Here is a 12,763-nt window from a genome sequence, read left to right on the forward strand (position 1 = left end):
AATAAGTTTTTAAAAATAAAAATAATATATTAACATTTCAGAATAGTCTGCAAGATTTCATGATTGTGCAACTGTGAATATTTGCTTTAGGTAAAACCAAGCATTTAAAAAATTAATAGTTTTTTAGTTTTCTACTTATTCAAAAGTTTGTCATAAGGAAATTATATTTATAAAACATTAGGCATGTTATCTAAAACAATCAAGCAAAGGCTTTTGTTGAAAATAAATTTAATATTTTGCCCATGGGCAATTGTACTCACTAAATACTCTGGAAGTAATCCACTTTTTGTGGCCAAGTGGCGTACTCATTTTACACCCAAATATGAAAGAAAAATGGAAGACATGGGTAATAAACAATATTTTGGAAATATTGGAACTGTTGCTTGAGGGAATAATTACAGAACAATTTTTGAGAGTCTTGTATAATGAATTCATTTTTAAAGCATCTGGTTATCTTTCTGACTAAAAATGCAGTGCCAATTATATTTTATAGGTAGCAATTTCTTTTTATAGTTTAGAAATTGGATCGTAAAAAAACAACTGTAATTTTTCTAACATATTTTTAAGGATAAAATGATCTGATACACTAAATTAGAGGACTTAGGACTCAAAGATAAACCACACACTAATTTTTACTATCTTTGGAGGCCATCTTAATGAAACTGATTTTGTGAATGTTACAGATGCATAAACATTTATTACTGTCACTGCGTCTAGTCAAAGAATATTCTGATTTGAAATAAAGAGATCATAAAAAATTTACCCATCCCAAATAAATATTAAGGTGGATGCAGTATGCTAGATTAATATTTTCTATTATTTCATCAGTCTGACTAATGTTAGATGAATGTTTTAATTAAAAGCAATATATATAACTATAAAGCCACAGTATCCTATAGATTTTTAAGTGTTTCAAATTACCAATTTATACCCAAGGGGTAGGTTGATCTGTGGGATCCCAAAAGAAATAATACTACTTGTAAATATTTTAAAACTACACCCAAACTTGCCTAGATATAGCATATTCAAATGAAGAGTAAAGAAAAGATGGGAGAGAGATTTATAAGCAGTCTTAAAATACATAAGCAAATATTTCATTTGTTATACATAATTTTTAAAAGAAGATTTTAGTAGGTTGAATAATGGCCATTCCAGGATCTTCAATGCCTGGAACCTGTGAATGTTACTTTGAGTGGTGAAGTTTTGCAGATATGATTAAGTTAAGGATCTTGAGATTAAAAAAAAAAAAAATTCTTGTTATCCCTGTTTGGACCCTAAATGTCATCACAAATGTCCTTATAAGAGAGAGGAAGAGGGGATTGGGCATATACCCAGAAGGCCAAGGCCATGGAAGATGGAAGTAGAAAGAAAGATTTGAAGATGTTGCATTGCTGACTTGAGGAAAGGGCCACAAGCCAGGGAAGACAGCTTCATAAATTGGAAGAGGCAAGGAAGAGACTCTCCCACAGAGCCTTGCAAAGGAGCATAGGATGGCTAACACATTCATTGGACCCAGTGGTACTAATGCTGAACTGGCTTCCAGAATTCTGACGAAGTTAATTTTTTGTTTTTGTTTTTTTTCCGATTTATTTTTATTTTTGTTATTTTAACTCACAATTTATATAAAAGCAATGTACATTAAAGTTAGATTTAGATATGAAAAGAGGTTTTGAAATAAATCAAAGTAGTAGCAATAGAGAACTTAACTATTTTGTTGATTGAAAGTAAATGCAGGGCCGGACGCCTGTAATCCCAGCACTTTGGGAGGTCGAGGCGGGTGGATCACGAGGTCAGGAAATCGAGACCATCCTGGCTAACACAGTGAAACCCCATCTCTACTAAAAATACAAAAAAAATTAGCCGGGCCTGGTGGCAGGCGCTTCTAGTACCAGCTACTTGGGAGGCGGAGGCAGGAGAATGGCGTGAGCCCAGGAGGCAGAGCTTGCAGTGAGCCGAGATCCCACCACTGCACTCCAGCCTGAGCGACAGAGCTAGACTCCGTCAAGAAAGAAAGAAAGAAAGAAAGAAAGAAAGAAAGAAAGAAAGAAAGAAAGAAAGAAAGAAAGAAAGAAAGAAAGAAAGAAAGAAAGAAAGAAAGAAAGAAAGAAAGAAAGAAAGAAAGAAAGAAAGAAAGAAAGAAAGAAAGAAAGAAAGAAAGAAAGAAAGAAAGAGAAGGAAGGAAGGAAGGAAGGAAGGAAGGAAGGAAGGAAGGAAGGAAGGAAGGAAGGAAGGAAGGAAGGAAGGAAGGAAGGAAGGAAGGAAAGTAAATGCAACAAAGAAATTCTATTACTTAGGATACAACATAAATTTATTCTATTTGGATGTTTACCTTTCAAATATATATTTAATCTAATTTCATTTGATATAAGTATTCTGAAATCATTCAGAATAAATGTCTAACATATTAACTCAATATTTAGCAATTAATAATTTCCTTGATATGTTTCATAACTTTCCTTGACTCTAAATAAGATTCTTTTTAAAGATGTATTCCTGTCTCCAAGTTTTGTATTTTCTCAGTAATAGGTCTAGTATTTTGTTTCTATAAATTTATTAAAATGTTTTGTTGACACACCTCAGCAATGAAGTGAGTATCCTCATAAATAAAGCTTAGATTTTAGACTGTAAAATTTAACCATTACCATAGCAGGATTTGACACAAACTTTGCTTTGTTCTGTACACCAGTGTTGTTTTGTTTAAAAAGCCTTCATGAGATACAATCCACATACCATGTAAATCACACATTTAAAATATACAGCTCAGTGCTTTTGATGTATTTAAATATATGTGCAGCCATCCCTCCACAGTTATTTTTAAAACATTTAATCACCTCACAAAGAAACTCCATATCCGTTAGATATCAATTCGCTGTCATACCACTACCCACCACCCCTAAGAAACCACTAATCTACCTTCAAACTCTATAGGGTTACCTATTCTGCACATTTTCTTAAAATTATACTTTTTACGTTCTGGGACACATGTGCAGAACGGGCAGGTTTGTTACCTAGGTATACACGTGCCATGGTGGTTTGCTGCACTCATCAACCTGTCATCTACATCAGGTATTTCTCCTAATGCTAGCCCTCCCTAGCCCACTACCCCCTGACAGGCCCCTGTGTGTGATGTTCTCCTCCCTGGGTCCGTGTGGTCTCAATGTTCAACTCCTACTTATGCGGTGTTTGGTTTTCTTTTCCTATGTTAGTTTACTGAGAATGATGGTTTCCAGCTTCATCCATGTCCCTTCAAAGAACATGAATTCATCCTTTTTTATGGCTCTATAGTATTCCATGGTGTATATGTGCCACATTTTCTTTATCCAGTCTATCATTGATGGGCATTTGGGTTGGTTCCAAGTCTTTGCTATTGTGAGCAGTGCTGCAATAAACATACATGTGCATGTGCCTTTATAGTAGAATGATTTATAATCCTTTGGGTATATACCTTGTAATGGGGCTACTGGGTCAAATGGTATTTCTGGTTCTACATCCTTGAGGAATTGCCATACTGTCTTCCACAATGGTTAAACTAATTTACACTCCCACCAACAGTGTGAAGGCATTCCTATTTCTCTAAATCTTCTCCAGCATCTGTTGTTTCCTGACTTTTTAATAATCACCATGCTAACTGGCATGAGATAGTATCTCATTATGGTTTTGATTTGCATTTCTCTAATGATCAGTGATGATGAGCTTTTTTTCATATGTTTATTGACTGCATAAATGTCTTCCTTTGAGAAGACTCTGTTCATATCCTTGGCTCACTTTTTGATGGAGTTGTTTGTTTGTTTCTTGTAAATTTGTTTAAGTTCCTTGCAGATTCTAGATATTCGGCCTTTGTCAGATGGATAAATCACAAACATTTTCTCCCATTCTGTAGGTTGCCTGTTCACTCTGATGATAGCTTTTTTGTTTGTGTTTTGTTTGTTTGTTTGTTTGCTGTGCAGAAGCTCTTTAGTTTAATTAGATCCCATTTGTCCATTTAGGCTATTGTTGCCACTGCTTTTAGTATTTTAGTTATGAAGTCTTTGCCCATGCCTGTGTCCTGAATGGTATTGCCTAGGCTTTCTTCTAGGATTTTTATGCTTTCAGGTCTTACGTTTAAGTCTTTACTCCATCTTGAGTTAATTTTTGTATAAGGTATAAGTTAGGGTTTCATTTTCAGTTTTCTGCATATGACTAACCAGTTTTCCCCAAAGCATTTATTAAATAGGGAATCTTTTCCCCATTACTTGTTTTTGTCAGGTTTGTCAAAGATCAGATGGTTGTAGATTTGTGGCATTATTTCTGAGGCCTCTGTCCTGTTCCATTGGTCTATATATCTGTTTTGGTACCACTACCATGCTGTTTTGGTTACTGTGGCCTTGTAGTACAGTTTCAAGTCAGGTAGCATGATGCCTCCAGCTTTGTTCTTTTTGCTTAGGATTGTCGTGGCTATACGGGCTCTTTTTTGGTTTCAGATGACATTTAAAGTAGTTTTTTTTTTTTTTTCTAATTCTGTTAAGCAAGTCAATGGTAGCTTGATGGGGATAGTGTTGAATCTATAAATTCGTTTGGGCATATGTGAAAATGGCCATTTCCACAATATTGATTATTTCTGTCCATGAGCATGGAATGTTTTTCCATTTGTTTGTGTCCTCTCTTATTTTCTTGAGCAAAGGTTTGTAATTCTCCTTGAAGAGGTCCTTCACATCCCTTGTGAGTTATATTTCTAGGTATTTAATTATCTTTGCAGCAATTGTGAATGGAAGTTCGCTCATGATTTGGCTCTTTGTCTATTATTGGTATAGGAATGCTTGTGATTTTTGCACACTGATTTTGTATCCTGAGACTTTGCTGAAGTTGTTTATCTGCTTAAGGTGATTTTGGGCTGAGACGATAGGGTTTTCTAAATATGCAATTATGTCATCTGCACACAGAAACAATTTGACTTCCTCTCTTCCTACTTGAATACCCCTTGAATACCCTATATTTCTTTCTCTTGCCTGATTGCCCTGGCCAGAACTTCCAATACTATGTTGAATAGGAGTGGTAAGAGTGCATCCTTATCTTGGGCTGATATTCAAAGGGAATGCTTCCAGCTTTTGCCCATTCAGAATGATATGGACTGTGGGTTTGTCATAAATAGCTCTTATTATTTTGAGATATGTTCCATCAATACCTAGTTTTTTGAGAGCTTTTAGCCTGAAGGTGTGTTGAATTTTATTCAAGGCCTTTTCTGCATCTATTGAGATAATCATGTGGTTTTTGTCATTGGTTCTGTTTATGTGATGGATTATGTTTATTGATTTGTGTTTGTTGAACCAGCCTTGCATCCCAGGGATGAAGCCAACTTAATCGTGGTAAATAAGCTTTTTGATGTGCTGCTGGATTCGGTCAGTATTTTATTGAAGATTTTCATATCCATGTTCATCAGGGATATTGGCCTGAAATTTTCATTTTTTGTTGTGTCTCTGCCAGGTTTTGGTATCAGAATGATGCTGGCCTCATAAAATGAGTTAAGAAGGAGTCCCTCTTTTTCTATTGTTTGGAATAGTTTCACAATGAATGGTACCAGCTACTCTTTGTAACTCTGGTAGAATTCAGCTGTGAATCTGTCTAGTTCTGGGAATTTTTATTGGTAGGTTATTAATTACTGCCTGAGTCTCAGAACTTGTTATTGGTCCATTCAGGGATTCGACATCTTCCTGGTTTAGTCTTGGGTGGGTGTATTGGTCCGGGAATTTATCCATTTCTTCTAGACTTTCTAGTTTGTTTGCGTAGAGGGATTTATAGTATTCTCTGATGATAGATTGTATTTCTGTGGGATCAGTTGTGATCTCCCCTCTATCATTTTTTATTGTGTCTATTTGAATCTTCTCGCTTTTCTTCTTTATTAGTGTGGCTAGTAGTCTATCTATTTTGTTAATCTTTGCAAAAAACCAGCTCCTGGATTTATTGATTGTTTTGTGAAGGGTTTTTCGTGTCTCTATCTCCTTCAGTTCTGTTCTGATTGTAGTTATTTCTTGTCTTCTGTTAGCTTTTGAATTTGTTTGCTCTTGCTTGTCTAGTTATTTTAATTGTGATGTTAGGGTTTTGGTTTTAGATCTACCCTGCTTTCTCCTGTGGGCATTTAGTGCTATAAATTTCCCTCTAAACACTGCTTTAGCTGTGTCCCAGGGACTCTGGCACCTTGTGTCTTTGTTCTCATTGGTTTCAAAGAACTTATTTATTTCTGCCTTAATTTCTTTATTCACCCAGTTGCCATTCAGGAGCAGGTTGTTCGATTTCCATGTAGTCATGTGGTTTTAAATGAGTTTCTTAATCCTATGTTCTAATTTGTTTACACTGGTCTGAAAGACTGTTTGTTATGATTTCCATTCTTTTGCATTTGCTGAGGAGTGTTTTACTTCCAATACTGTAGTCAATTTTAGAATAAATGCGATGTGGTGCTGAAAAGAATGTATATTCTGTTGATTTGGGGTGTAGAATTCTATAGCTGTCTATAGGTCCCCTTGGTCTAGAGCTGAGTACAAGTCCTGAGTATCCTTGTTCATTTTCTGTCTCATTAATCTAATATTGACAGTGGGATGTTAAAGTCTCCCACTATTATTGTGTGGAAGTCTACGTCTCTTTGTAGGTCTCTAAGAACTTGTTTTATGAGTCTGGGTGCTCCTGTATTGGGTGCATATATATTTAGGATAGTTAGCTCTTCTTTTTGCATTGATCCCTTTACCACTATGTAATGCCCGTCTTTGTCTTTTTTGTTCTTTGTTGGTTTAAAGTCTGTTTTATCAGAGACCAGCATTGCAACCCCTGCTGTTTTTGATTTCCATTTGCTTGGTAAATATTCCACCATCCTTTATTTTGAGTCTACGTGTGTCTTTGCACATGAGATGGGTCTCTTAAATACAGCACATGGATGGGACTTAACTCTTTATCCAATTTCCAGTCTGTGTCTTTTAATTGAGGCATTTAGCACGTTTACATTTAAAGTTAATATTGTTATGTGTGAATTTAATCCTGTCGTCATGCTAGTTGGTTATTTTGCCCATTAGTTGATGCAGTTTCTTCATAGCCTCGATAATCTTTACAATTTTGTGTTTTTTAGTGGCTGGTACTGGATTTTCCTTTCCATATTTAGTGCTTCATTCAGGAGCTCTTGTAAGGCAGGCCTGGTGGTGATTTTCTTCTCTCAACATTTACTAGTCTGTAAAGGATTGTATTTGTCCTTTGCTCATGAAGCTTAGTTTGGTTGGATATGAAATTCTGGGTTGAAAATTCTTTGTTTTAAGAATGTTGAATATTGGCCCTCACTTTCCTCTGGCTCCTAGGGTTTCTGCAGAGAGATCCACTGTTAGTCTGATGGGCTTCCCTTTGTGGAAAACCCGATCTTTCTCTCTGGCTGCCCTTACCATTTTTTCCTTGATTTCATCCTTGGTGAATCTGATGATTATGTGTCTTGAGGTTGCTCTTCTCGAGGAATATCTTTGTGGTGTTTGCTGTATTTCCTGAATTTGAATGCTGGCCTGTATTGCTAGGTTGGGGAAGTTCTCCTGGATAATATCCTTAAGAGTGTTTTCCAACTTCATTCCATTCTCCCCATCAATTTCAGGTACACCAATCAAACACAGGTTTGATCTTTTCACGTAATCCCATATTTCTTGGAGGCTTTGTTCATTCCTTTTCATTCTTTTTTCTCTAATCTTGTCTTCACACTTTATTTCATTAAGTTGATCGTCAATCTCTGATATCCTTTCTTCCATTTGATCAATTTGACTATTGATACTTGTGTATGCTTCATGAAGTTCTCATGCTATTTTTTTCAGCTCCATCAGGTCATTTATGTTCTCTAAACTGATTATTCTAGGTAGCAATTCCTCTAACCTTGTTTCAAGTTTCTTAGCTTCCTTGCATTGGACTAGAACATGCTTCTTTAGCTCAGAGGAATTTGTTATTGCCCACCTTCTGTTCATTAGTTTTCCTTCTAATAGTCAGGCCCCTCTTCTGCAGGTCTGTTGGAGTTTGCTGGAGGTCCACTCCAGACCTTGTTTGCCTGGGTATCACCAGTGGAGGCTGCAGAACAGCAAAGATTGTTGCTTGTTCCTTCCTCTGGAAGTTTTGTCCCAGATGGACACCCACTAGATGCCAGCCGGAACTCTCCTGTATGAGGTGTCTGTCGACCCTTGCTGGGAGGTATCTCTCAGTCAGGAGGCCTGGGGGTCAGGGACCCACTTGAGGAGGCAGTCTGTCCCTTAGCAGAGCTCAAGCACTGTGCTGGGAGATCTGCTGCTTTCTTCAGAGCTGGCAGGCAGGAATGTTTAAGTCAGCTACAGCTGTGCCCTCAGCCGCCCCTTCCCCCAGGTGCTCTGTCTGAGTGAGATGGGAGTTTTATCTATAAGCCCCTGACTGGGGCTGCTGCCTTTCTTTCAGAGATGCCCTGCCCAGAGAGGAGGAATCTAGAGAGGCAATCTGGTTACAGCAGGCTTTGCGGCACTGTGGGGGGCTCTGCCCAGTCTGAACTTCCTGGTGGCTTTGTTTACACTCAGTTGGAAATGCAGAAATCACCCGCCTTCTGCATTGGTCTTGTTGGGAGCTGCTGATGGGAGCTGCTTCTATTCAGCCATCTTGCCCAGGAATATAATTTTGTTGTTTTAAGTCACCAGGTTTGTAGTAATTTGTTACAGCAGTGCCAGAAAATTAAAACAAGGACTTTCCAAGCATAAAATCAATAGAAAAAATGGTTTAAAAATACACTCGACAACATAAAATCTTAAACTTACGTATGTCGAAAATAAAATGAAATATAAACTGTTCATATGGTTTTGCTAAAAACATTAAAAAGGATTAATAATTTCAATATATAAAAAATGACTAACACCCCCACATTAAAATAAGACAGTTATATATAGTAACACAATCTCTGGAATAATAAATTCAAGAGATAAAATATACATGTATATTATATATCCACAATGAAAAGCAATCATATAAATGCAAATGAACTAATAATTGCTACTAACTTGTCAAAATTCTCAAACTCTCTTTTTTTTTTCAGTATAGATGAGGGTATAAAATTTAAATACTAGCATCCTCTTCTCATGGGAGGACAAACTATATCATCCTAGAAAAGAGCTTGATATGTATACAAGTACAATGAACTATAAGTGTGTTTTTGATTCTGTAATTTAACTTTTAAAAATTAGTCTTAAGGGAGTCATCAGAATGATTTATACAAGGTTATTTTTCACAGAGCTATTTATAGTAGAAAATGATTGAAATAAAAGCAAGAGCTTAACAATATGAGAATATATTTATAATTATTGCAAAATGATATAATGTAATACAAAGGGATGACATGATTAAAAATCATGGTTTTTAAGTGTCATTAATGACATCAGAAATGTTTTTAGTGGTGAAGTCTAAAAGCCTAAGAAAAAAGTAAAATATCAGATTGATATTTGATATTAGTATATAAAGATTTGTGGCAGTAAAACAAACCAAGAAGAATTATGAGAAGGTACATTAAAAAAGCAAGCACAGAAAGACTTATCTGATTTTTATAATAACTAATTCTGCATGGCAGTTATGTAGGTGAATTAGTTTTCTTATGTTTAATCTCTAGTAGTTTTATAATGAAGCTTTATTAGCTTTACAAATTTTTAAAATATAACTACTTCAACTTCACAGAATATGTATAGTACACATTCATTCATTCAGCATCAAGATTAACATATTGTAATACTTGGTTCTAGTCTATCATATTTTCTAGTTTTTAGAAAAATTGAAAAAATGACATTAAAAGTAGACTCCCTCTCTGTTAACAGTTATCATAAAATTGGTATGGATAACCTATGTAATTGGGAAAAATGATATTAAAATTTTAAAGAAAATAAAACCTTTGGTTAAGAAGGGTTAAGCCAATAAAGAGTAACACAACTTCCCAATATTTACAGCAAAACATTTTGACTGGCCAGGCAGACAAAGGAAGAAGAAGAAAAGGAAATTATCTGCAAGATGTAGAATAAAAAGCTGTTTCTGCTTCTAAAATTCATTTAATAAACTCAGTGAGCCACTGGAGAGTACGTAAACCATAGTAACTCCCCTTACCCCAGTGACCACCACCACCTGGTAGCTGTTGGTAGTTGTCCAGAAGAGAGTGCGAGAGTACTGCTGCCTGGAAAGTATGAGTCTTAGAAGAACTTAAAAAACTACAGACAGTGACGACTCAGTGTTTAGAAGGTAAAGTATGTGATGAGTTTAAATTATTTCTTAAAGGTCCTTTAAGCATGATTTACCTTCTGGATTACATCTGCATGAATTGACTACCTAGGCTCTTTTATAGTTTATATTTTATGTTTATATTTTCAACATGAATCATTCTACTTTGTGTTGGGCAGTATAAAGAAGTCATTCTCTTGTCACCATCCAATAAATAAATGCGTACATAAACAAATAATCATTCATACTATGTACCTTTATTGCTCCAATATAAAAACTGACATATGTGGTCTCCTTTCCAGTAAATGACAAACATAATGAATGCTTAAAAATATGTATTTAGGCTGGGCGCGGTGGCTCAAGCCTGTAATCCCAGCACTTTGGGAGGCCAAGACGGGCAGATCACGAGGTCAGGAGATCGAGACCATCCTGGCTAACCCGTTGAAACTCCGTCTCTACTAAAAAATACAAAAAATTAGCCGGGCGAGGTGGCGGGCGCCTGCAGTCCCAGCTACTCGAGAGGCTGAGGCAGGAGAATGGCGTGAACCCGGGAGGCGGAGCTTGCAGTGAGCTGAGATCCGGCCACTGCACTCCAGCCCGGGCGACAGAGCGAGACTCCGTCTCAAAAAAAAAAAAAAAAAAAAAAAAAAAAAAAAATGGCTGTTAATAATTTATTTGAGGGAGGCCGGGCGCGGTGGCTCACGCCTGTAATCCCAGCACTTTGGGAGGCCGAGGCGGGCGGATCACAAGGTCAGGAGATCGAGACCACGGTGAAACCCCGTCTCTACTAAAAATACAAAAAAAAAAATTAGCCGGGCGCCGTGGCGGGCGCCTGTAGTCCCAGCTACTCAGGAGGCTGAGGCAGGAGAATGGTGTGAACCCCGGAGGCGGAGCTTGCAGTGAGCCGAGATCGCGCCACTGCACTCCAGCCTGGGCGACAGAGCGAGACTCCGTCTCAAAAAAAAAAAAAAAAAAAAAAATAATAATAATAATAATAATAATAATAATTTATTTGAGGGAAAATTATTAAAATTGATTTTTTTAAAAGTACTTCAAATTCTTGACCATGCCACTCTGACAAATTAAAAGCACAAGTATTTTCTACAGCCCTCCTGTGTGTGTGTTGTATGCCCGGCATGCAAATACTTCACAGCAAAAGGGAACTGGGAGAAAAACCTTTTGCTTGGAGGCTGTGGCATGTGGTCAAGCAAATAATGTCATCATAAACTGAGCATTCACATGTCTTTTTGTGAGAGTCAGTAGATACACATTTATATTCCTCTACAATGTGTCTCTATTCTGCCTAGTGTTAAAAACTGTTTTTTTTTTTTTTTTTTTTTTGGCTCTGTTATCTATGAGGTAAAATATTTTTTTCAGACACACGTTTCAATAAACAGCACGTCAGTGATTGTTTATAGTGTTAAAAGGTTTTCTCTAAGCATATCACCTAAAACAACTCCACTCTTTGATCTCTCTCTCTCTCTCTGTTTCTCCCTCCCTCCCTCCCTCTTTCTCTTTTTAAAATTACACAGTGTGTTTTAGGAGGGCCTCTATCTAGGAGAAACTACAAAAATGTTCCTTAAGACGTAATAGCCCAGCGTTCCCACTATGAGGAAGTGTAAGGCTTCAAGGAACAGGAAACGTACTGCTCCTCAGAGACTGCGTCTTTCCTCATGGCATGATCTGGGTCAGTGGAAGGCTACATGTGACTAGATGTCTATGAACAAGTTCTAACCTCATGAGGAATGAGAGTCATGGGTGTGTCTAGGCTTGGCAAATCATATACAATATTTCATGCAGTTCAACTTTTAGCTTCCCTGTTTCAGAAGAATAAAGTGCTTCTCTGAACTCTGCTAGATTGCCAGTCCTGTGGCTCCTCAAGGGAGCCATGTTCCTGCCTTAGCTACTGTATCTGGAGATTGCCCAGAATCTAAAGTATCTCTTAAAGGGTCATTCTTCAAACCGGCCCTTCCACTTGTATTTACCCACACTGAAACACTTTTATATTAACTTCAAGTAGATAGTGTTTGTTCTGAGAATAGCAATTAAGACCAAGATGGAAAGGAAATTAGTAAGGAGGAGATTTGTGCTGGTCACAGTCTCTCTGTCTCTCTCTCTCGTTCTATATAGATATAGATATAGATATAGATATAGATATAGATATATACATATTTAACTTCTTTTTGCCACCATATGCAGGTAAAATAAACACATCTGGCTTTCCTGTTCCCCATGATGATGGGTTAAGATATATTTGTCATATACAGAAATTTCAGTAAATAGTATGTCAACTATTGTTTATAGTGTTAAAAATGTATTCATTAGGAATGCCACCTGTTTTTTAAAGAGATAAAACGAAATACTCTATGATACTTAAAAGAACCATGATTCCAGGTCTTATGTCATGTACATGTAATATGTGGAATTAGCAGTGCATTTGAGTCTGGTTCCAACTCTTAAGACATTAAATATGTCATCTTGGGCAAGTTACATCATCTTCCTGATATTCCTTTCTGAAAAAAAAACATTGTCAAATATCTCTCTGCCTTACACAATTATTTCA

At 36.7% G+C, this 12,763-nt stretch overlaps 1 protein-coding gene across 2 annotated transcripts in view; it reads right to left on the minus strand.

Moving 5' to 3' along the window:
* LOC105475417 (semaphorin 3A) overlaps positions 1–12,763 on the minus strand; it is a 539,208-nt gene that overhangs the window by 275,499 nt on the left and 250,946 nt on the right. The window lies entirely within an intron of this gene.

The sequence above is a fragment of the Macaca nemestrina genome, chromosome 4 (genome assembly GCF_043159975.1).
Source record: "Macaca nemestrina isolate mMacNem1 chromosome 4, mMacNem.hap1, whole genome shotgun sequence".
NCBI lineage: Eukaryota > Metazoa > Chordata > Mammalia > Primates > Cercopithecidae > Macaca > Macaca nemestrina.